The 23,550-nt window shown below is 49.0% G+C and overlaps 2 protein-coding genes across 2 annotated transcripts in view; both read right to left on the bottom strand.

Moving 5' to 3' along the window:
- LOC115900047 (disco-interacting protein 2 homolog C-like) overlaps positions 1-23,550 on the bottom strand; it is a 208,349-nt gene that overhangs the window by 119,985 nt on the left and 64,814 nt on the right. The window lies entirely within an intron of this gene.
- Positions 1-23,550, bottom strand: part of LOC104661473 (disco-interacting protein 2 homolog C) — a 313,197-nt gene that overhangs the window by 288,541 nt on the left and 1,106 nt on the right. The window lies entirely within an intron of this gene.

The raw sequence follows: 23,550 nt of genomic DNA, 5'->3' as shown, positions 1-23,550 counted from the left end.
TATACAAAATAAGCCTGAGGTTAAAGAGAATAACGTCACTGGCCACAGCTGGGGCCACGCGAGGACACAGCTTATACCCATGAGGTCCCTGGGTGCCCCGAGTCCTTCCCTTGCTATTGATGGAAATATGGGAGAAACCAGGAGGTCTGAGCATGGACCTGGCCGTGCCCCCAGGGGCCGAGGAAAGCACCCATCTGTCCAGTCTTCCCTCCACCCCGCGGTTCCCTCCTCTTGGGCTGACGGACTCATGCACTCAGCAGCGCACTCATTAAACGTTTAGCTTCGCATCACGAGGGCCTCCTCTGGCCTCCTCTGACCACCCCTGGACCTGCAGTCAGCACTAGTCTGCAGGACACGCGTGGACAAGGCTGATGGATCACGGCCTCCAACGAGGAAGGTGCCAGGCAAGGAGTCGGAGACGCCGGGGATGGAGCAGCACTCACCCAGGGAGGCGAAGGCCAGCAGCGGCCACCACCGAGGACCTCCCTTCCCACCCTAAGGGCAGCTCACCCAGGGAGGCGAAGGGAAACACCGGCCACCACTGAGGACCTCGAGGGCTCTCCCCACCCCGAAGGCGGCTGCGATCACATTTCCCATCGCACCAAGAGACCCCTGTATTGAGCACAAACCTTTCCAACCTTCGAATCAATAAGGAATCACAACACGGACATTCCCTCAATCCAAATGGCCAGCCCACAAAACAGACACGCAATCATACACATTTCCTGTGGGAAAGTCGGTCAGTCCCTGGGGCCTCGCGCCAGGGGGTGGGGAGCATCATGCGGAGACGCCCCAGCCCGGCTCCTCCCCCTACAGCTCCGTTTCCCTCTGCCCCTCGCCCCTCCCCACCCCCCCCCCGCTTCAGAGGCTCCTTCCTCAAATTCTTTCCCCTTGATGAAGTCATTCATTCCCAAAATACAAAGCAAAGGCACGGGGGAGGGGGGGTCTCAAGAGAAAATCCACAGTGGCTCGTGTTTTAGATTCTCATAAGTTTGAGAAAAACCAAGCAAGAATCTTTGGCATCTGAATGTGGTCTGAAGGCATCTGAGCACAATGCCTGGCACTGGCCCAGCGTGGATCATGGGTGTCTCGGACATCTTCGTAACTCTACACCAATTATTTTGAAACATCACTAGCAGAATAGAACCATGTGAATAGCTACTGCTCTGTTAAAAGTAGGAAAAGACTCCAAAGCTGCCCTCAAGGAACATCCTTCCCACGAGGAGTTTCTACATCGAGCCTTTCAGGCACAGACGCAGGCCCCCGGGCCCGACTCCCTCACCCCTGCATCATAAAGCAGCAAAGACGGTGGGGAATAAAGCAAGTGAAGGAGTCAGTCCCACACAAAACGGGCTCCAGAAGCCACAGCCACTCTCCCAGTGTGGGAGCCAAGTCCAGAGACCTGGAAACCCCAGCGTTCCCAGGGAGGAGGGCAGAACAATGCCATTTCCCCCGAGTTTAGGGAGACAGCACCCCACGTCCTCTGGCCTTAATAGAAGAGAGACTTCACATCAATGATTAGAATGAATCCACCACACACAGAAAGTGGGCTAAGGGCTAAGACACCCATTTAAATGTCCGGCAAAAACACATTAAAAGAACACACAGATAAACGAGGTTCTCCTGTTATCCACGAAATATTCAGAAACAAATCCAGCAAGCAATCTCTTTGCAATGAAAAGACCAATTCAGAGGTGCAGATTAAAAATCAAGATACAACTGAACCCTTAATACACCAAGAACCAAGTTCCACGGAAGTGTAATCACATCACCACCTCCCAGCTGAAGGAAGCAGCACTGGCCACCAACCAGCTGTTCACTCGTGGGTCAGTGAACAAAAGGCAATGCTGTCCAGGACAAGGATGAGATGTTAACCTGAAAAGGGCAAAATCGCAGAGGCTGGAGGGTCCTTCCAGGTAACCCGGCCCCCTCAGTGGACAGAGGACCCCCATGGGGCCACAGAGCCCAGAGCTCCAGGGTGTTCCCGGGCAAGCACTCAACTGCAACCCTGATGATGTCCTAACGCCTTCTGCGTCTCTGCCCCATTAACAGGGAATCCGTGAATGCTAAGGAAATGTAACGCATTTCACAATACATTTAGATTTTTAGCAAATTAAAGATAAACAGTGAGAAACTTTGGGAATTAACCAAAATACAGTTCACTGAATGCCCAAACTCAAAGCTAGTCTCCAAGAGGTGATAAGCTGTGTGTGGTGGTTAATGCCTGTAAATCCCAGCAGTTGGGGAGGCTGAGGCAGGAGAATCACTTGAGCCTGGAAGGTTGGGGTTGCAGGGAGCTGTCACTGCACTACTGCACCCAGCCTGGGAAACAGAGTGAGACTGTCCAAAAAAAAAAAAAAAAATTAAAGGAGTTCAAATGAATTCGCCAATACCCTTTTAATTTTCATGAGTACATGGGGTGATCTAGTTCCTTTTTCCCTTGCAATACATGAATAATTTAATAAATAATTAAATATAATCTAACAATTAAATGGGAAAATTTAATTATTTTCCCATTTCATTATTCCCTATCTCAGGGAAAAAGTTAAAATTATTCCCTATTTCAGGGAAAAAGCTAAAAATCATTTTAAACCTTCCTTCCACAAAACAGTATACTCAGTCATCTCCATCTGCTTTATAATGTGGAATTCAGCTTCACGTGTCTACAGTACAGTTTTTCTTAAATAGCATTTATGTAGATAGGCAAGAGAAAGAAACACTTGGTCTATGTAGAAGCAGCAGAAGACACGTTTTAACAGAAAAGGGAGAAGATACCACCGTGTGAATCATCCAGAAATTCTGTCCTCATCTTGTCCACACACACAGAAAACACCAAGCACGTGCCTAGTGTCCAACAGGAGCACAGAAAAGACAGGGATCCCTCCAATTGCTTAATGACCAGCCCCACTTGTCTCACCGCCACATAACAAAATCCGCACGGCAACTTCAGCACGTTTCATTCACGATTCCACGGAAATCAGGCTGAAGAACTTAGAGATGTTTTGCCCACACTTAAAAATCCAAGTGCGGGACTCCTAGAAATAAAACACATTATGGGTTCACTTAACTTTTCCAAATTTTTACTTGGAGAAACCTATGAAGTTCTTGTCAGTCACATCCTTAAGTTTTTCAATAATTTTTAAATGCAAAGGTTGGGCAAGACTTGTAAAGAGGTACACACATACGGCCCGGCGCGGTGGCTCACGGCTGTAATCCCAGCACTTTGGGAGGCCGAGGCGGGCGGATCAAGAGGTCAGGAGATCGAGACCATCCTAGCTAACATGGTGAAACCCCGTCTCTACTAAAAATATGAACAATTAGCCAAGCGTAGTGGTGAGCGGCCTGTAGTCCCAGCTACTCAGGGAGGCTGAGGCAGGAGAATGGCAGTGAACCCAGGAGGCTGGAGCTTGCAGTGAGCTGAGATGGCACCACCACACTCCACCCTGGGTGACAGAGGGATACTGTCTCAAAAAAAAAAAAAAAAAGGAGGTACACACATATATGCCACGTTCTTCTCTCAGAGACGGGCCCTTTGTTAAGATTCCAGATGTAAATGTGGTTGTCACTTTGCTTTTGAGAGGATGGGCTGTTTTAAGCATGAACAGACTTCTCCTCCATGCACCAAGGATGCACCATGGGGGACAGTGCTGCCACCGCCTCCCAGTCTCTGCTTAGCATGGGTCAAGGGGAGCTCATCTGTCTCCCGTGTACACTATCAACAGGCCAGGTGCTCAGGAGGGGGCTTCCAGGACTCGCTGTAGGCATTCGTTAGCAGGGCAGGCAGTGCCTTGTGCTGGTGGGCATCCAGCAGTAAGGGGGTCTTGCACTTCACTCCCTGGGCCCAAGCCCCAGAGGGGAAAGAGACACCTGTATTGTAAACCAATGTGTATTTATAGACACACAGAGACTCTGCAGTGCAAGGCACAGAACTAGAAGGAATCATGGAAATAAGGGGGACGACATTTGATTACGACTGGTAGAGCCACCTCAAGCCTCAGCACTTCCTGTCGGAGCCCTCACTGACCAGACTCCTCAGGGGTCACTGCCACTGCCTTGCCCAGCTCATGACAGGGCAGACAGTGACAGAGCCTCAGAACAACCTCCCACTCCTTCCTCACCAGCCCAGGGGATGAGCTGCTCATGAGTGTTCCAAAGCCTGAATGTGGGAACACAGAGGTGACTGAGCAGAAAGGGGGACAGCCACAATCGCCACGGGTGTGTGGATATTTCGGGGCACACCAGCAGCCCTTTCCACCTTAAAGAGGACGGCCACGGGTGTGCGGATGCTCCTGCGTGACCCAGCCGTCCTTTCCACCTTAAAGGGGAATGGTCACGGGTGTGCGGATATTCCCAGGTGCCCCAGAGCCCTTTTCACCTTAAGGAGATTTTCACAGTCTCATTTCAGTCTCCAAACTATTCAGTGAGGTTGGAGGAGTATCACTGTGAACCAACACTGATTGACACCAAGTAAGGGCAGTTTTATAACCACGTCTCAACCCTGAGACAATCAGGTCTTGGCCACCTGGTCAAAGCTTTTTCTGTAACAAAGTTGGATAATTAAGCTGAACTTTGGTTTTCCAAAGCTTGTTACAGAAACCACATCTTCCTAGGTGTGGCTCCGTGATGTCACGTGCACACATCAGTAACCAGGCTTGCCAAGACTCACGGCACATTACACGTTCACCTGAGAAGACTGCTCAATCGTTGAGGGCTCTGGCGTGCTCTGAAATGAATTTGCCACTTCAGCCTACACTCTATTCCCTTGTTTGGTTAAAGAAAACCAAAAGGCAGAATTTGTTTTGGCCAATCACCTGCTGCACCCAACTGCAGAGGTTTTAATTATAGTACTTTCACTGCATCATATAAAGCAAAGTCATATAGATCAACTCATTATTACCACTCCAAAGGTTTAGCAAATCTCCAGATAATCAGGCAAACATTTTAAGCAGCTACATTAAGGTTTACAATACTCAAAATTTAAAACTACATCCATGCTTCAAAAACCACCAGTCCCATTTTAGATGGCCAAATGCATATGAGAAAGAAACGTGCCGAGTGCATTTTTTTGCTAATCTCACGGAGAAACTGCCACTTTAAAAACTGCTCTAGTTCCTGGCTCCAGATGGGTGTGGTGGGCTGCCTCACTCAATTTCAACTCCACCTGAAGCTGGAAAAGTAGAAATCCATTCCCAGACTCCAGGGCACGAGAATTCCCACTTCTAGAAATTCCCACTTCCAGAAACAGCCTGGAATGCAGACTTGTGGCACAGAATTCTTTCCTGCCCACCCTAACCGTCCTCTGTGGAAGGCAACCGAGTCAAAGACTAGTCCACCCCCCTAGGCGCAACTGCACTACGAAGAACCATTTCAAGGTGGAAGGTGCCCACTGCTCCAACGGCAGGCCTGCCAGCATCTCAGAGCAGCCAGAACTGCTCCCTCCCTTCACAGGGAAGGGGAAAACAAGGCCAGGATGAAGCGTTGGGGAACAAGCAATGGGGTGGCTCATCGGGGATCAGAGGTTTCCTCAGAGGAGCTCAGGCTCAGGTAAGGAGAGAAGAAGGTAAGGAGAGAAGAAGAAGAACCAAGGTTTGGCTAACAAGTGTTTTGCTCTGATTGATCGGTGGGAACAGGCAGTTTAGCTAATCACTTATAAGGCAGAGAAGGGGGATTTGAAGGCCTGTGTCTGGCCTTGTCCTTGGTAAGTGGTCATCCGCAAGTCAGCCTAAGCCACATGGGAAGGAGCTTCTTGCAGTAAACAAAGTGGGGACACAGTTGTGGGAAGGGGAATGTCTTAACCATCACTGTTTTACAGGATCACAGGGCTCAGGAAATGTTCAGTATTGTCAAACACCAAGGTTTTTACAGTCTGAAAAAAACTACAGTCCTAAGGTGTCAGTTCTCAAAGCCCTTAAGTTCCTCCTGCTAAGATTCCCAGAGGGTCTCCACTTCTTGCACCGAACCCCAACTTGCTCAGGTACCTGCGTCTTCCTCCTGCAGCAAACGCAGATGAGAAGGCTGTGGTTCTGCTGCAGTAATGATGCCATGGCAGCCCTAACGCCACAGCAGACCAATGGCTCTGGCCTGAATGTCCCCAAAACCTCATGCTGAAACCATCTCCGATGGGATACATTAAGAGGTGGGGCCTTCGGGAGGTCCAGCTCTCAGGACTGGGGTTGGTGTCCTTATTGGGAGGCCTGAAGGAGCCCTCCTGCTCCTCCACCACTTGAGGCCTGACGAGACGCCCGCTGCCACACAAGGCCCAGCGAGATGCTGCCGTCTGTGAGCCACAGGCCCTGGGGCACCAGATCTGCAGGCACCTTGACCTTGGACTGCCTTGACCTTGGACTTCCCAGCCTCCAGAGCTCTGAGCAATAAATGTCTCTTTACAAATCACCTAATCGACAGCAGCCAGAGAGACAGTAATGTTACAATATCAGTCACTTTCTCAGTGGCCCAAAGGCCTCCCGTGAGCCACCATCATAAAGCAGGAACTCCCTGGAGGATGGAAAGGGTTTCACAAGGAATTCTACCCAGCACCAGGGTCTGTCCTTTCTTGCAGGAAGATAGCTGAGCCATGACAGGAAAAGACGGGGTGGGTGGGGCTGGACAGTAACGTGTCACCTGCTCATCTAAGCCTCAGTCTCCCGCCTCTCAACATGACAGCAGGGGTAGCACCCCTCACCTGGGCTGTTGGGGGAGGTAAGAGTGCTGGGTGATTAGCAATTGTTAGCTCCGCAGAAATGAGGCAAAGAATCCGCCCTACGTCTTATAAAAACAAACCAGCCCAGGAATTCCACATCACTACTAATTTGCATGGGAAAATGCTGGATTCCCATAAGTTCTGGCATGTCATTTGTATTAATAAAGTTTGCAGAGTTTTCATATACTAAGTGTATAAAACAGGAAAATAAATCATGCAATTTGGAGGCTGAGGCAGGAGAATCAATTGAGCACAGGTGGCGGAGGTTGCAGTGAGCCGAGACCGCACCACTGTTCTCCAGTCTGGGTGACAGAACGAAACTCCATCTCAAAAAAAAAAAAAAAAGAAGATTTTGCCGCTTCATACTAGTAAAGTGGGCAGATTCTACATGCCAACTCTTATTCAAAGGTTGGCTAACACTAACTCAGGAATTCTGTCCCTGATGTGAAGTTTTAATCCTAACAGTGTTAAAGACCATGCCCCCAGGAGCTCTGAACAAGTATTCCAGGTATACGCTGAACAAGACCACACACTGTGACTGAAATCTAACTTCACAGACCCAAACTACAGAACCACAGAAGACACTGCTTCTGTCTAACTTTCTGTTCTGCCATCGTTTGTGTCCATTATTTCCTACAAACCATCTCATTAGAATTTAGGACACACAAAAGGACGATACAACAGGGTTACTTTTCAAAGGTTTGGAGGTGAAACAATGCATTAACTTCCTATTGCTGCTGCAACAAATTACGACAAATGCAAACATCCTCTCAGCCCTGGAAGTCAGGAGTCCCAGGGCTGAAGTCAAGGGGTCAGAGTAGGTTATGTTCCTGCCTGGAGTCTCCCAATTCATAGAGGCCACCATGCAGCTTGGCTCACAGCCCCACACCCCTCTGACCACTGCCCCAGCCTCAGCCCTGCACCCCTCCAGCCCCTGCCCCACCTTTGGCCCCATGCCCCTCTGGCCCCTGCCCCACCCCCGTCCTCAACCCCACAGCCCTCTGGCCTCTAATCTCGTCCTCAGGTCACCTCCTCTGAGGCAGACCCTCGTACTCCCTCTCATCAAGATACATGTGAGGACACTGGACCCCACCTGGACAACCCAGGTGGGGTCCCCCATCTCACTGTCTGTTACAGTCACATCTGCCAAGCCTCTTTTGCCATGTAACCTTCGTTATACTAACATAATCATTTAACCAGTCCATTATAATGATGTAAAAATTGGCATTGTTTTCCTCCTAACAGATCAGTTACCCATGTAACCTATAAATATTTGACTATTAAATACACAATACTATAGGGGACAAAGATGAGGAAGACAGTTCTTCACTGAAAGACAACTGGATCCTAGACGGAGGGATGAACGTTCTGAACAGAATCAACGTAACTCAACATTTGAGTCGGAAAGGCCAAGCAGTAAGACTTTCAAAAAAGCAACCAGAATGTATGTACAGGTGCCTGTAGTTCACAGCCGAGCCTGGCGTCAGGAGCACGAGCGAGCGGACACGCACACTGGGCCCAAGTTTAAGATCAAATATAAGGAGCTTTCAACTGTAGTATTTAACTAGATCTTATTACAAAATAGCCTCTTGATTGCAGTTTATATCCAAAAAGTTCTCTGTAATTAAAGAAATTAATTTTCCCCTAAAAGACATTTCTCTATTGTCCCATATAAACTAAATGGGCATATTAAAGAAAAAAGACAAATGTTTGACTTCGGGGGTTTGCCTACGACTTGGATAAGCATGATTTTCTTCTGGCCAAGCAGGGAGCCTCTGGACCAGACTGGAGAGGAGGAAAAACAAATTTCTACTGATCTCAATTGGGCACCAGAGTCTTCCCTGTCAGAATGTGGGTGTGGTGCTTCCCACACACCAGCCTCTGACGAAACTCAGCCCAAGGGTGTGGGAAAAGGCCGTCTACTTCTGAAAAATCTATAAAGTGCAGACACATCAAAAGCTTCAGAAGACTGTAAAGGGCCAAGGAGACCACTACACCCTTGGAGTTGACAGAAATAAATGGTCAGCATCACACGTGCCTGAGGTCCAGGGTCAGCTCCCAGCTGCCGCGACGCCGTGAGCACAGCCCTGGCTTCCCCTCTGATGCAGAGAGCTGGTCACTCTGCCGGCAGCACTCAGAGCTCAGAACATTCTAGATGAAAGCAACGTGTTCCTTTTAAAATGGGGAACCGGGGCAGCACAACTGAAGCTCTACGACTGTCTCAACTACTGGGTTTCGGGGTAGCATTAGGAAATCGTGAGAATCCAAATCTCAATTTCATACAGATTCCAGATTCACTGCAGGTTCCAGAATTTCCTGAAACAATCTTCCAATTTATCACTCAGGATTCCCTTGCCAAAGCTAATAAAGTCTACATTCCTTACGGAAAAGCCACCATAAGCACCACCACAAATAAGATCAACTGACGCCCGCCCTTTGCACCAAACATAGAAACTGTTACTCACACAAGACTGTGCTGGAGGCAGCTCTCAGCTGAAGCCGAATCCGTGAGACTTCATTATCCCCATTTTGGATCGAGTGTGAGGACTGTCAGCAAACCAGGGCCCCAGTGTGAAGCAGAGAACAGATCCTCTGACGCCTGCCTGAACATTTCCTTCCCACCTCTGTCTTGGATATTGAACACCCTCAGAGCTACTGAGTCACCCACATTTGCAGGTCATTTATCCAGCCACCAGGATAACACAATTATGCGATAAAAATGCCTTCTCAGGGCTTTGTCATACTCAACAAGGAAGCTCAGGCTAGGTAAGCCCAAGAAAGGGGGAGTGTCCTCCAAACAGACAAAAACCAAGGAAAACCGTGCAGAGACTCTCTCAAGAGAGCAGAAACACAGCCCGCTGTAGCCTTTCAGGCCCTGCTGGCCACAGCCCTGCATTAGGTGGCACCATTTCCACAGATGCATCCTGCTGGTTCATTTGAAAGGTCCCGCTTGCAAGAGACACTCACCCCCACTTCCAGCTCCTGCAAGACCCGCTGCAGCCCCACTCCAACCCGGGGGCCGATTGTGCAAGTCTTCCTGGAGCGACCCCTCAGAGCCTGCTCAGTGTCTGAGACTGGGAAGCACCAACGATCCAGAAAGGCACAATCCCGTTCTCCTCGTGCTGCTTTCTGGGTTCCAAGTTGTCTTAATAACGAGTCCTGCATAAACCCCGGGCTGGGGAGCCAGCCAGGACCCAGCAGCACCCAGCTCATGCGCTCCACTCACCCCACAGAGGACCACGGAGGCCCCAGCACACTCTGTCCGTGGGACAAGACACCAGAAACAGCCACAGTTCAGGGTTCTGCCACCCGCCCCGCTGCCGTAATTACCTGCTGTGATCTGAATTCTCATTGGTTGGAAAGGTGATCCCACAGCTCCGCTGCCTTCATTACCTGCTGGGATCTGAAATTGCATTGGTTGGGAAAGGGATCTCACTGCTCAAGCACTCCCTGCTGCCTCCTTGCAAACAACATAAAAAATCCAAAACCCCTCTTAAAGAACGTTTACTATAACCTCAAAACAAGACCCATCCTGAGACCAGGGAAGATACACACGCACATCTGACACCTGGTGGACGTCAGTGACCGATGCCACAGCTTCTGTGTGGCTTGTGAAGCCGGAGGCCTGTCATGGTGACTTAGGCTAGGGTCTGAATAGGGGTCTTCCAAGCAACTAGGCAACCAGGAAGCACACCCTAAAACCCAAGTCCCCGCACTCATGTACCTGTCAGAAATGCTGCGTGGCTATCGACACCAGATGTGAACCAAGACCGATCTGTGTCCTGTGGCCCTCACAACGTCAGTACATGCCTGGGCCCCACACAGGCCTGCACGGCACCCTGCTCGCCTCCAGTGGGGCTCTCTCCTGCCAAGGGGGGTGGCCCTGAAGTCCGTTGAGATTTCCAAAGCTCTACAAAGTCGTCCTTCCTCCTGCTTGTTCAGAAGGCCTAAAGCCCTGAAGACACCAGTGAGAATTGACCTAGCCTCTTAAGGCAGCTCAAACACCTACACACAGGAACGCTGGACCTCTCTGCCCTAGAGAGCAGCCGATAACCCACTGGGCTAAGCAGAAGGCACAGACGTCACATCCAGAAGCCAGTGGCACTCACGTTTGCATTCCAGGAGCCGCCCATGTGAGTCCCTCCAAGGCTTCCAAGTCCCACTTGATTGTTTTCATCGTATCTCTATAACATCAGAGACATTATATCTCGTGGTATCTATGAGATCGTCTCTACTTTTATGAGCACATATGCTCCCTGAGTTACACCATGGGATGAAACTGTTCCAATAAACCCAGCATAAGCTGAAAATATCCTAAATAGAAAGTGCATTTGACACAATAGTTTCAACTTACAACGGGTTCATCCAGAGGCAGCCCATCTCGGGCCGAACAATGCACTGAGTGTGACTAGTTCACACCATCACAAGGTTGAAAAACAATCACAAATGTAACCATTGTGAGCCAGGGACCATCTGTATTGTGGCTCCTGTCTTCAGAGACAACAGAAACCTCTTAGACAAGAATCACAATTTATAATCCTCAAAATGTTAAACTTAGTTTAACAATCTACAGGTTCAAACAAAGCCAAAGTAGGCCCACAAGGCCGTTTGTGCCATTCACTAAGACACACGACTCTGTAATAACCCTCACCACAGCCCCTCAGGGTGGGTCCCAGAGGCAGCTGAGGCTTGTGGCTACGGACACTAACGAAACCAAAATCAGAGTACACAGGTGCAGTCAAGTCATATGACTTCTCCACTAGCATATGCACAAATGTTCATCAGCAAATCTGATCTTTGCTTTACCTCCCTCCCATGACCTAAAAAGGAGTCCACCACACACACACACACACACACACACACACACACCACTTCAAAAACATAATTCACTACTTGCATTCAATTCTGGGCATTTGAAATAGACCTAATGGGTGATTAAATCTCTCCTCCAACCCATTGCTTAGTCTTCTTAAGGATGAAGGATTTTACATAACACAAGTCAAGCATATAAAAAAGATCTTGTATAGAAACAGACTTTCAAGTGGTCCTCATTATAGTGATTCAATATACAAAGGACCCAACACACAGCACAATGTCTATTAGAAGAATGATTAATTTGTTCCCCTCAAAATCCTAATATCTACAGAGAAAAAATACCCTATACACATTTTATCATTCTTTACCAGTATAGTCATACAAAGGAGTATCACGAAAGCAAAAGAACATTTGGTTTGACTCGCAGTTCTAAATTTAATATAAAATTGCTAAAACCACCAAGACAAACATGACTATGAAATATTTAACGATCTTCACCTAAATTCAAGTCACCATTCAACCACCAATACCTCTGCTCTCCTTATAGGAATTTTCCAAAAGTAAATTCTGGAATTAACAGGACAAATTTTTCTGGTGATAGAAATTAGGAAGAAATTGGTTGAAGGCGGTTCCTTGGCTGTCAAACTTTTTCTCAATAATATTTTGTAAAATAAAAGCATCAAACAGATCTTTACATTAACTTACAATCTATCAAGCAATACTGGAGCAAGCTTTAAATAGCCACATTCTGTCAGGGCTAACATTAAATCAGCATCAGTCTCATGTCTTGCAGCATCCACAGCTCGTCTTCTCAAAACCACTTAAGATTTCATAATTAACTCAATTAAACAATGTAAGTCATCTCCTTGATCTTTGACATGAAGGGGTAATTTTCCCCCAAAATAGTACCTCTTTCCTTGACATGATTTAATCTGTGGTTAGAGTATTTAACAGGATTTCTTTCCTTCTTAGAAAATATACACCTTTCCAATATGAAAAACTCTAACTGATAATGCTATAGCTTAACCAGGTCAAAAGCATTTTTTTTTTTTAAGTTAAAAAAAGAACCTAACTGCATCTTTGGACCTTATGTGAGGTAGTGTCCAGGGTCACTGGGACCCCTGCTTGGCCAGTGCAGCTGGGTACCAATTAAAGACAGAAACCCAAGCGTTCACTCAAAGCCCCTTCCCAGCTGTTCATCCTAGTGGAAGAAGCCATGGGTACAAACGAATGCGGCATTCTACGGAGGGCTTTGGGGATAGGCTGCTTGAGAACATCAAAGTGGCTCACGTCCCCCGAGTATAAAGCCAGTGACTGCTCTCAGCTTCCATCCACAGCAGCCAAGGTCTGGAATCACCTGAGTGCCCGTCAACAGGGGATGAAGGGAACGTGGCCCGAACATACACAGGAGCAATACTCCACCACACAGCGGAGAGCCCTGTCATCCGCGGCAGCATGGATGGAGCTGGAGGACATTACGTGAAGCAAACGAGCCAAGCAAGGAAACGGCACATGTTCTCACTCATAAGCAGGAGCTGAGAGCAGATCTCATGGAGGCCAAGAGTAGGTGGTCAACAGGGCCCAGCAGAGCCCACTCAGAAGCAGGATGGGCAGAGGCTGGTGACGGGCACAAACACACAGCCTAATGGGAACACGAGACCTACTATTGATAAATCAGCAGGGGGATGGCAGTGGGTCATCTACTGTGTATTTCAAAACAGCTAGGAGAGAATAACTTGAACATAACCAGCACAAGGAAAAGAAACTATTTAAAGTGAAAGACATCCCAAGTACCCAGATTTCATCAATATAGGGGTGAATCAAGGTATCACATGCACTCTGAAAATAGGTACATATATTATGTATCAACAGAAACAAAAACCAATGACAGAACCATTTGCGAAGCACGTGCAGGAGAAGAATGGGAAGCCTGACATGGTGTGGCTGTGTGTCCCCACCCAAATCTCATGCTGAACTCTAACCCTGTGTTGGAGGTGGGCCCTGGTGGGAGGTGATTGACTCATGGGGGTGGTTTCTAATGGTTTAGCACAATCCCCCAAGTGCTGTCCTCATGATAGTTCTCCTGAGATCTGGTTGTTTGGAGGTGCATGGCACCTTCCCCTTCACTCTCTCTCCCCTTCCAGCCATGTGAAGACATGCCGGCCTCCCCTTCACCTTCCACTCTGATTGTAAGTTTCCCCAGATGTAGAAGCCTGTACAACCCACAGAACTGTATGCCAATTAAACCTTTTATTCCTTATTACCCAGCCTCAGGTAGTTCTTTATAGCAGTGGAAGAACAGTACAGTCCTCAGGACCAGCAATGTTTTCCTTCTACCCAGTGGCCAACAAGGTCCCATACCCTAGCTGGTTTTCCAAAGCTTTGCCAGAATGCTGAGGCTGTTTTGGGGATACTAACTTTCCCCATCTCTGGCAAACCAGATGGGGCATCCTATTTGCCTCTTACCACCTTTCTCAGAGAAACCCCACCTCTGAAACAGCCTCCACCAGGGGCCTCCTTCAGCAGCAGCAAAGCTGAGTGTTCCTTGCACTTCCCTTCTTTTGAACAAGTAAACATCTTAAGCTTGTTTTTCCATCTTCCCAGCTCATTGAAAAAAATATCTTATGCTTTCTATTTTCCTAACACACACACATGGAAGAGAAGTGCCGTGAGGGCAGGGGCTCTTGTTTTCCCGGATCTGAGCCTGGCCCTCAAACACTAGCCGAATACTAACACGATATCCAGAGGCAGAAATGCAAATATCCACATGACTTCAAATACCCTAAGGATCTAACAGGCCGAGTGGCCCATGTAACTATGGTGTGCTGGGCCATTCAACTGGTGTCCAAATCCCTGTCCAAGTGAGCTCTTTAATTTCGGGACTTTTCAGACAGCTTTTTCTTTGGTTGTTCTGTTTTGTTTTTATTAAAGGGATCTATTACAGTTACAATCAAGAATATCCCAGGCCGAGTGTGGTGGCTCATGCCTGTAATCCCAGCACTTTGGGAGGCCAAGGTGAGCGAATCACCTGAGGTCAGGAGTTCAAGACCAGCCTGGACAACATGTTGAAACCCCGTCTCTACTAATACAAAAATGAACCAGCCATGGTGGCAGGCACTTATAATCCCAGCTACTCAGGAGGCTGAGGCAGGAGAATGGCGTGAACCAAGAGGTGAGGCTGCAGTGAGCCAAGATCATGCCACTGCATTCCAGCCTGGGCAACACAGCAAGACTGTCTCAAAAAAATAAAATAAACCAATACTGCCCACTTAGTTCTTCACCAATGTCAGATACATCAGTTTAAAGAAAAATATGAAAGCATGTTTTTAAATTTCAGTGTTGAATTTAACCATATCTTTTAAGAAGATATGAAGATAGAAGTTCCCCAAGGATCGGGGGAGAAAAAAGCAGTTAAGAAAATCTTAAAACCTCAGGAGAAAAACAAGTATGGGGTAAGACCTCAAGGCAAAACTTTTTCTTTGCACTTTGATTTCAAAAGAACAGAGATGCCCAAAATATGAACTCTCCCATCTGCATTTTATATTCCTCTGTGTCCTTTGAAAGGCTGGAGATGGGATCCCAGGTCCCAAAGTGCCTGGCCATGGCTCACATCAGGCGGCATCTTTCACAGCCGTTTACTCCCCTGACTGTGCCTAGAGAGCTCTGTGGCCCAATTTACAAAAAAAGGTCCTAATTTACTCACGTTCATCACTTTGAGCAGAGTCTCAAGAAATGAGACAAATATTGACACTCCACAGAAGCAAGTACTCTCTTCCGAAAAGTGTCAGGTTCCCATGAGCCAGGCAGCTTGCTTACAGAAAGCACTGGCTGACTTGCTGGTTTAATGTTAAATGCATTTAAAATGTTAAGTGATCAAACCCCCCTCCCAGTGGGTGTGCGCGTTGAGCTGGCTGCAGTAGTGATGCAGACCACGTTCTTGCCTTTGGTTTTGCTTCAAGCAGAGCACCCCACACCCAGGAAGAGGCCCAAGGACAGCATCGAGGTCTAGGAGAGATCTAAGGAGAGCTGTAGGCTGACTGCCTCATCTGCAAATAGTCTCTCATTTCAGAGAAAATCACTGAACAGAGTTCATAACACGTGAATTTTTTAAGATTCATATTTCTAATTTCATCCCATTAGAACTTTTGAACCTCCGCCTCCCACCTAGAGAACGTCAGCTCAAGCCGATCACAGCGCAGTGCGATTTTCTATAAATTATGTGCACGCCTGCATCTGAGCTGAGATGTGAATGTCTGGAATGTGCCTGCCAGGCCCAGGAGAAACTGTAGCAAGTGTGGGGACACAGGCCGCTAAGGAATCTGATTTGGAGGCAACTGGAGGCAACTAAAACTCGTTCCACTGGTGTTTCTTGGTAAGGTTTGACCAGGCAAACTGTTATCACTGTTGCTAATTCATGGTACATGGGATGGGGACTTAACACTAAGTAATTAGAGCAATTACAGAATTTGCTACTCAATTACAATGGCACAGATTCCTGAGAATGGAAGAACTGTTGCCCAGGAATAGAGTTCAAGAGGTCCTCCCCACGCTCCGGGAAACATGGCATTTCCACGCACCCCTGCTTTGGTCCCTGGCCACCACCATCCTGATCTCGGCCATCTGATGGCATCAGTCCCCAAAGCTGGAATCACCTGACCTCTTGTCACCCTGCCATCTCCCCTGCCTTCCTCCACTCCGGGATATTCAGGGATGCCCACATACAAAACCAGGAAACCAGGGTTATCCCAAACCAGTGCCTGCATTCAAAGTCCTCCACGGCAGCACAATCACCAATGGCCAAACTCCCAGAACCTTCCACCTCAAAACGGGAGCACATCTGGATTCAAGCTGACAATGCTGCATTCTCTTTGCCATGTACACATGGAGGCATGTCAGGTTCCACCTAAAGGTATCAGGTTCCACGCTGGTCAGGAGCCCAAACCTAGTCACTCTGCATGATCTCAATTCACCATCCACAGAGAAGCCTGCAGTTTTCCTCTGGTGCACGGTGTGGATGGTGGATGGTGGATGCATTTCCCCTGAAGACTTGGAGACAGGAGCCTGGCCAAGGAGGCCAGTCACCCCAGCCCCTGCAAGGCCTGGACGTGCCCCTCTGCTGTCTGCACACAGTACCCAAGTCTAGCAGTGCTGGCTCTGTGGTGGGATCCGTCTGGACCTGCAGAGGACCCGGGGCACAGGAACCGTGCGGCCTGGCTGCAGCCAGAGGCCTAAGGGATCCCCACGAGGCTCTCCAGCCTAGGTGCCCTCACCACAGGCAGAGCCATGCAAGAGAGTTGCCTGCTGAACTGGAAACGTCCCAATCTGCTCAGCCAACACAGAAAGACAACAGCCACCTACAGCTGCTGAGCCCCGAAACGTGGCCACTGGGCCTGAAGGGCTGAATCTGGAATTTAATCTGTGAAGTTCTTTTCAAATGTGTTTAGCTATGTAATCAAATCTTTATTCTAATTGAATTTAAAGGAGCCTCTGGCTATGGGCTCCCTTGTCGGGCATCACAGCTCCAGGGAGTAAGAATGGGAAGGAGAGGCCCAGAGCCTCTCTGCATTCTCCACGCTAATTCAACATGTCATCTTAAGGAAAGGCACTCCAGCAGGAGAGGTGTACACGGGAAGAACTGGGTTGGCCCTGACAAGCATGACCCCCCTGGCATCACAGCTGCCTCAGCCAACAGGCAAAAGACAATGATGCCCACCTGGACAGGCCACCGGATGTGATGATGCACCCCCAAGCCCTAGTCCCACAGCAGCCAGAGACCACCCGCTGCTCGTCCCGGGTGAAACAGGCAGAGCTACCCGAGCCCTCAAAAGCAGGAAGAATTAAGGAGGCGATTCCCACGACACACGTGACACTCCTTGGAGACAGACACAGGCTTCGCTGTGCAAGTGCAGAGGACGGTGCAGTCCCTAGGCGGGCTGCTTCTTCCAACGATCGGGAAGAAACCAGATCCATTTGCCTTGTAGGAGAATCATTTGTACCGTGATTAGACAGAAGACAGAAGGTGGCTGATGTTATCAAATCATCAAGCACCTCACGGCTGCTTCTCCAAGGAAGGCCTGGAAACTTGCAGCCACCCGCGTAGGGGCCGCAGTGTTTACAATGGAGATACGGGTGACTGAGGTCTGGCTTCCTCAGGGAAGCTACATTTGAACTTTCACCACTGAGGAATCGGTCATTTACAGTCACTCACCCTCAATGCAGAAGAGGGCTCAAGACACTGCACCAGACTTCAACACTCAGGGCTAGGGTCAGGGTCAAATTCACAAGTTTTACAAAATGTATTTACTTGGGATGCCAGAAGAGATGTAGCTTCACACACCCCCCTCCACGGTTTGCTTAGCCCCTTCACCAGTGGATCTCACCAACAGATGACACATCCACGCCTCATCCATGGCAGCACAGAAAACCACTTGGAAGACAGCCACTCCCACCAAGCTTCCTGACTTTGGTGTTTAAAATCTGCATCATTTAAATCTGCATCTCATGAGTGAGATTACACTCCTCCGAACAACGACATTGCCACTGTCATTTCACCCAAAAGGGCTTTAGGAAATGACACGCGGTCCAGACGCCAGAGGTCGCCGGCCCCCATACTCTAGCCTAATTCCTTTGTGCCTGTATGGAGGCTTCACAGATACAGCCCATTAATGACCGTATGAGAAGCTCAGGGCATAGACGAACTCAGTGCTGAATTTTTCCATTTATCACCCTTTTGTTTTGTCCAGAAGACAGCTGAGAAAGGCTGGGGCAGATCATCTCCTCGAGTGTAATGACTCCAGCCACTTCTCTTCACCCCAGGTCACCCCTCAGTCACACGCTTTTGAGAAACCAAAGCAATTCTGTTCCCTTCACTCTGGGTTCCAAGCACTAAATTCCTCCGTTTTATCAATTAGATTATCAAGCAGCCGTTTGTAATCTGGACTGCAATCTGATACGAAATTTAAAGCTAATTTACGTTGCGGTAATAGCTCCTATTTACATTATAGATAAGGCATGAATGAAAACTTTAATCTGTTCATAGGACCAACTTTGTAAACAAACCAATTATTCAAGCAATGATTGTCTTCAGTTAGATGCAAATTACTTTGCTCATAAAAGATTTTCCAGTAGGAATTTTTAAATCCATGGTCTGTCTTTCCTGAGCCTGTCTCTGCACCTTCCCCTGAGTGCACAGCAGGACTTCCCAGGGCATCCCATCAGCAGGCCCACTGAAGAGAATAAGCCCGCAGCCCCCAGCCCAGGAATCAAGTCCGAGCCCCAGCAGCCCCTCGTCCAGCCGGGGCTTCTTCACCAGCACAGCACCCAGAGGTCTTCCAGGTTTAATGCCACGTGTGCGTGGAAAGTAGAGTGCTGGAAGGAACACAGTAGACATTCTACAAATGCAAATTCCCTCCTGGAACAGCCCAGCAACCCTCTGTACCTTCCCCAAAGTACCCATGCCAGGCAGGCGTAGAGTCTAATGGGGTGCCTAGGAATCAGCATTTAACACGATTCTGATGAATAAAAAAGTTTGAGAGGTCGGTCAGCAAGAGGCTGCCGTGGCCTCCACTCATTTGCAGGCTCTGAAGAGACACAGATTCAGGTAACAGGCCAGACAGGACAGGACAAGGATGGGGAGGTGGAGGGCAAATTCCATGGACCACCAACCACCCCGCCATCCCCACTGAGACTCCGTGATTTAAGGAGAGGCAAAGCCAGGGAGAAAAGATGCCCGCACCACACGAGGGACTGAGATTTCACCTAAAGCACGCAGCATGTGGCTGAGGGCCAAGGTTGGGCAAGCCAGGAGCACAGAACGGGGTTCACAGGCCCAGAGGTGCCCCCACACCCAGACCCCCTGCAGACCTCCCAAGCACTGCCTGTGTCTCTTGCCTGGTTTATTTCCTGCCCCCCTCTACTGTGTTGGTCTCTCAGCTGCCCCCTACCACCGCACACACCTCTCTACAAGCTTGGTGAACTGAAAATAGCACGGGGGGTAAGAGCTGGGCTCTGGGGCCAATGCCCTGCCTGAGACATTAGTTCCACCCCACCCAGCTGTGATGTGAGCCCCTGAGATTTCTCAAATGTGAGATGGGCGGCTGTGGAGACTGAGATCACATAGCCACACCTCGGTGTCCAGCACACGTGGAACCCCAGCCATGTTGACCCTGATGGGAATCCCTCTATGCCCCCTCTGCTACCAGAGCCAACTCCCAGCAGTAACTGGAGGGCGCATCCTCTATTCCCACTCCACTCCCCTCCCATCACTCCACGTAGTGACCTGCCACGCAGCGGCCATCAGCAAACCCAGCCCCACCATCCAGGCTCCTGTGGATAGCCGACCCCCCACCCCCCACCTTGGGGCGTCTTCCACTTGCGGTTCCAAAGGGGGCCGAGAAACCGCCCTCAAAGGCACTCACCTGTTCCTTATTGCATGTAATGACCTGCCACGTAGGGCCACCAGCAAACCTGGCTCCACCATCCAGGCTCCTGTGGATAACCGAACCCCCACCTTGGGGCATCTTCCACCTGCAGTTCTGAAGGAGGCCGAGAAACCGCCCTCAAGGGCACTCACCTGTTCCTTATTGCACGTAATGATCTGCCATGCAGGGCCACCAGCAAACCCGGCTCCACCATCCAGGTTCTGGTGGGTAAACTGCCCCCCACCCCCGGGGTGTCTGGGAGGCTCAGAAACTGCCCTCCAAGGGCACTCATCTGTTCCTTATTGCACTAATACCTCGTTTACAGAAATCCACTTTGACTTCCAGCACTGCAGGTGTGACAATTTAGGAATCCTGCTTCTTTGCAAGCACCAAGAGCTTGAGGTCACGTCCACCTCACCAGCATCCCCGAGACCCAGCACTGTCCCACTGTGTCTAAAATTCCAAAAATACTCTTTCAAAATGCTAGTGGCATTTGGTTTGCACATAAAATGCTAAAAACCTTCAAGTGAAACAAATATCTTCAACAGTTTGATTCAATCATAACATGTGAGTTACACATCTGCCAAGTTGTAAAGCCTCATGCATTTATAACATTTTATGTAGGGTCAAATGGTTAATAAAATTACGAGAATCTTTAACAGGTTTTTTTCTGGAATTAGATGACCAAAGGAAAACTGGGTTCTGGCTGGCTTGAGGGCCTGTAGAGGCAGAGAAACCTGGGTTCTGGCTGGCTTGTGGGCCTGTAGAGGCAGACATCGACCAACACAACCAAGCTCCTTCCCACTGATGTGGCCTCATCCCAGGCCCTTCACCCGGACGCCCGCAGGCCCCTGGAGGAGCAAGCTGACCTGCCCACATTTCTCAAATACACAGCTGTTGCTCACACTGCAGATGGAGCTCAAGGCACGAGCAGGCCACCACGCTAAAAATACCACACAGCGTCCACGCCAGATGACGGTGGTTTTCACTCCATCCCAAAGCCCCATGTATGAGTTTACAGCCATGATTACCACATGGATTTTTAGACTCTCAAGACATACTTTGTTTGCTTTTATGCAACAAAGTTAAAAGATTATCCCTCAGCTACAGGCTCTGAAACTGTGGAATAATTATTTGGGAACAGAGCCTCTGCCAGATCAGGATAAGCTCTTGGGACAACACCCCGTGACCTCGGTCCACACAAACCCATCCAGACCAGAGGCCTCCTGCACTGCTCTCTGTCATTTCTGTGGATTTCTGTAAACGAGGTATTAGTGCAATAAGAAACAGATGAGTGCCCTTGGAGGGCAGTTTCTGAGCCTCCCAGCCACACAGCCACGTTCAGGCTGAAGCCACACCACCTCCAGAAACACTGTCCCTCACCGAGGTGTGCCTGGCTTCTCCCTTTTTCCAAAACTTAACAAAACCTGAAAGGACAGGTCTGTGTAGAAAAAAACAAGCTACTTGCGATTCCTCTTCCCAGTTCAGGCTGTAGGAAACTCATTTCTGCCCTCACCGTGTTCTGACTGTGGCTTGGTTCCCATAAGAAATAAAGTCAGAATTCTAGTCCCTGTCTCCCGGGCGGTGTGGCAGGCATACATACCTTCAGTTACATGAGGAAAGGCGTGGTCAGCCCCCTTCCTTCAGTAAAACTGCACAGTTCCCAGAACCCCGATGCCATCCCCCTCACGCAACTGTGAACACCTGGACAGAGCACACTTACTTAATGCGTGCACCTTGTGGGCTAGTTTTCTATTTCTCCACTAAATCATCCCAAATTTAGCGCCCTCAACACTGACTTATTTTCTCACATTTCTGGAAGCTGGAGTCCAAAACAGGTCCCACCAGCTAACGTCGAGGTGTCAGCAGGGCTGGCTCTGGGGAAGCGACTGTCTCCTTGAACCCCACAGCCTCTAGAGGCTTCTGCATCCCCTGGTCCATATGGCACCTACTGTCTTCAGGACCCACAGCGGCCCTGACGGCACCCCAACAGGAAGATGCAGAATGTCAGGAGCCTGGGCTCCAGTGCTAGGGCCAAGCCTCCCCCACCCTCCCAGCTCCTCACGCACTCCCGTGCGAGCTAATATAGATTCCACTTTAACTAGTGTCACCTGTGTAAGGGGTCAGTGCCCAGCTGTGAACTGGTTAACCTCACCCACACAAACCCCGGGAATAAACTCACAGGCCATGGACCACTCCACAAGCAATAAGTGACCACCTGCTCAGGGACCTCCAGGCCCCAGCAGAGCCCTCCAGTGCCTCCTTGTGAGCTCAGACTGGCGGCAGGGGTCTGCAGCGCCAGAGGGCCCTCCTTAAAAAAGACAGCTCCCATGTCGGCAGGCACCCGTCCACGGTTGGGTTCCCAGTACTTTAAGTAGCCCAGGTGGACAAGCCGCGCCGCATGCAACCCCATCACCAGAATAACGGCTGCACGTGGCGAGTGCACGGGTGGCCACCACTCAGCCCAGCTGGCCGGGCTAAGCACATCACCACCGTGACATCCAATCAGACTCAGCTGCTGGCACAGTCGCAGCATCGGCCCCCAAGAACATTCTGGATCACAATTCAGAGTAGTGATTGCGATCAGGGCCACACGTGGCTGAATGTATTTACAGGAGGACGCCACAGCTGGATCTGGCTGGACTGAGAGCATTTCCCACTGTACATTCTTACAACACCATTTTATTTGTGCTTTATTAAACTTTTATGGCTTTTTTCTGCTAATCTACTTTATGGGAGTGTTTCTTCTTCTTATGACTGCAGTGATACTTCAAGCTACAACTATCAATGTGTAAAATTAGTTTGGAAGGCGCCTGATCATTAAACATTTCACAAGCAAGCAGTCAGACACACCTAACCTGGAGGCCTCTTTTCTTCTCTGAGCCAAACCTACCTTGGACTCAAAGAAAACGGCACACGGAGAGGGGCTGGATCTCCAGCGCCCATTCCTAGGGAGCCTCCTGGGGAGCAGATATGGAGGGAGAAGCCCTGGGTTATGGCACTGTCGTACTCAAGAAAAGTCTATTTGGGTAATGTAAGCACCAGACTTAAGAGATTAAGCAAACCATGAAAAGAAACCACTAACCACAGCTTCTCCAAAACAGAACTAAACTCCCTTTAGTTTGAATTGGAAAAGCAGAAGTGATGATCAGGATTAAAAAAAAAAAAAAAAGACAAAGTATCTGAACACAGGAGAATAATCAAGGGCCACTGTCTCTTCCTGTGTCAGTGGGAGCCTCGCATCTAAGCTGGATTTAGAAGGTTGCTACTTTGGACTGAAAGGTATCCCCAACCCTAGTTTGTAAGCAAGTGGAGCAGAATGCTTCAATGATTTCAAGGTTTAGTGGTGAAGCTCTGCAACTCTCACAACCATTTTAATTGGTGTGAATTTTAAAGTGACTCAATCTGTTGGCTGGAGTATCTAACGGCTTAACCACGGGGTCACGTTGGAAAATTTTTCCAATTGCTTTTGTTTTTCCTACTGAAGATGCATTTGAACGTTCTTGTAGTTTGCCGTTGGCTGGTTCTGATGTTTGGTCCTGAGGAGGCCCAAGTACCCATAGAGGAAGAATCTGAAACCTCAAGCCACTCGAGTGCTGTCTGGGGAGATGGAGA

This window comes from Rhinopithecus roxellana, chromosome 10 (genome assembly GCF_007565055.1).
Source record: "Rhinopithecus roxellana isolate Shanxi Qingling chromosome 10, ASM756505v1, whole genome shotgun sequence".
Taxonomy (NCBI): domain Eukaryota; kingdom Metazoa; phylum Chordata; class Mammalia; order Primates; family Cercopithecidae; genus Rhinopithecus; species Rhinopithecus roxellana.
This window is presented reverse-complemented; position numbering and strand designations above follow the sequence as displayed.